The 2,157-nt window shown below is 38.8% G+C and overlaps 1 non-coding gene across 1 annotated transcript; it reads left to right on the top strand.

Annotated features, from left to right (window-relative positions):
- The first annotated feature begins 206 nt into the window (after positions 1-206).
- LOC140833208 (small nucleolar RNA R71) lies at positions 207-312 on the top strand. Its single transcript, XR_012118340.1, has one exon. It is a non-coding gene; the product is annotated as a small nucleolar RNA R71 (small nucleolar RNA).
- The last annotated feature ends 1,845 nt before the right edge of the window (positions 313-2,157 follow it).

The raw sequence follows: 2,157 nt of genomic DNA, 5'->3' as shown, positions 1-2,157 counted from the left end.
CAGTTACCTGGTGGAGTCTTGCACTTCTCCGCTGGTTGTTCCTTTCAGATTAAGGATGATAGCTGCTAGAAGCCATCTCCTCCAACAGCTCATATCCCTCTTCAGCAGTCTTCCTCAATAGGTTTCCACATGCAGCAGCATCTATCATATTACGATTAGGAGTAAGCAAGCCATAATAAAAGGTTTGAACGACTAACCCAAGTGGAAGTTCGTGATGAGGACATCTTCTTAACAAATCTTTGAAGCGTTCCCATGCCTCAAATAAAGACTCCTGGTCGAATTGAGCAAATGTGGTGATGTCTGCCCGCAGCTTCATGGTCTTGGATGGAGGAAAGTATTTAATGAGAAATGCTTTCGCCATGTCCTCCCATGTGGTGATCGAACCTACAGGCAAACAAGTCAACCATGCTTTAGCTTTATCACGTAAGGAGAAAGGAAATAAACGCAATCTAACAGCATAATCAGAAACTCCATTAATTTAAAAGTATCACAAGTTTTGAGAAAATCTGCGATGTGCGTGTTTGGGTCATCTACTGCAGATCCTCCAAATTGGACTGTGTTTTGAATCATCTGAATTATAGCAAGTTTGATTTCGAATTGGTTTGCCCGCACAATAGGCCTCACATTGCTGGGGCGTGCTCCATCCAAAGAGGGTTGGGCATACTCCAGCATTGGTATGCGGCGTAGCATCTCAACATGTCTATTTTAACGATGTTCCTTCTCATGATCGTTCTCGTGCCTCTCCATCAGTTCTTTCAGTCTCTCCTGTTGTCTTCTCCTTCGGAAAGTTCTTTCAATTTCAGGATCGAACTGCTCAAGTTCCACATCAAGTGGCTTTGGCATGCACTGGACGAGATATCTGTAACAGAATATGGAGTGTTAATTTAATAAAATGAAACAATGCTAAAGAAAATAAGTAATAATAAAATTGTGAATTAACAATCCCTGGCAACGGCACCAAAAACTTGATCGAGCAACACTTGCACTGTGGAATCCTCAAAAAAATATGATTTTGTACGCTCAAAATTTAATCGCAAGTGCACGATGTCAAGTAATAGTTTAATGTACGTGAGTACGAGTATCGTTTTATTGAAGACTGTATTCGACAATTTTTATTTTCAGTTATTAAATCTTTAGCAACGAAAATTGATTGGTTGTTTTAATACTATTGAGATCAAATAAACTTGCAAATAAAAATATTCAGGAATTAAATAATGAAATAGAATATCTAAAATGGTGGATTTAAAATTCAATGAGAAATGAATTTGTTTGGAATATCGGTTCACCTACCCCTCGTTAATTAATTAATTCGTTCGATAATGATTGTATGCTTCCGACAGGATTTCCTATTCAATTGAACACACTCTCTCGAGCTATGCCAAACTAATTCTACTCAAAGAAGTAAGTAAATTTCTTTAATTATTAATCAAGAGTGAATTGCATGTCGATTTATGAAATCCCCTAGTTTTCGACCCTTAGGACTATGACTATCGGCGCGTATCCAATTTCATATATCTATGTAAATTTTAGATCCACGGATTATACTACTCGTTCCTATCACAAGTTATTCTCTCGAACTCACTCGCAATATAAAAACATTGTTCAAGTTAGCTACGCTCTAACAACACGATAAAACAGTAGTATAATCAAGAATAACGCAACACTCGAAATATAAATTAATTAGATCAAAGTTTTTGGGGTAGGATCCCCTTAAATCCCAACAAATAATAAAATTAGCTACTAGAATTCATAGTGGAAATAAACACAACAATGCTTTAGAGATAAAAACTAAATTAGAAATACTAGAATTGACGAAAATTGCGAAGAACGACGCCCGGAAAGCTTCGAATCTTCAATCCAAGCGGAAAAATCCTCTCCAAAGCTTGCGCGGCTGCTCCAATGAAGTCTAAATGATCCCTTTTTCGTGCCTCCACTCCCTACCATATCTTCCCCATTAAGAATTAAGGGAAGAAATTGTCCAAAAATCTTTCCAAAAATAACGAGCCCGTCCGGGCGGACATAAGTTTCCGCCTGGGCGGATGGCTTGCACAGATTTTATTTTTCACATTTCTTTGACGCGCCTGGGCGGACGTAAGTTTCCGCCCGGGCGGACGAATCTCGCACAAATTCTTTTTCTCACATCTTGGAGGCGCCCGG

The sequence above is a fragment of the Primulina eburnea genome, chromosome 5, assembly GCF_022965805.1.
Source record: "Primulina eburnea isolate SZY01 chromosome 5, ASM2296580v1, whole genome shotgun sequence".
Taxonomy (NCBI): Eukaryota; Viridiplantae; Streptophyta; class Magnoliopsida; order Lamiales; family Gesneriaceae; genus Primulina; species Primulina eburnea.
This window is presented reverse-complemented; position numbering and strand designations above follow the sequence as displayed.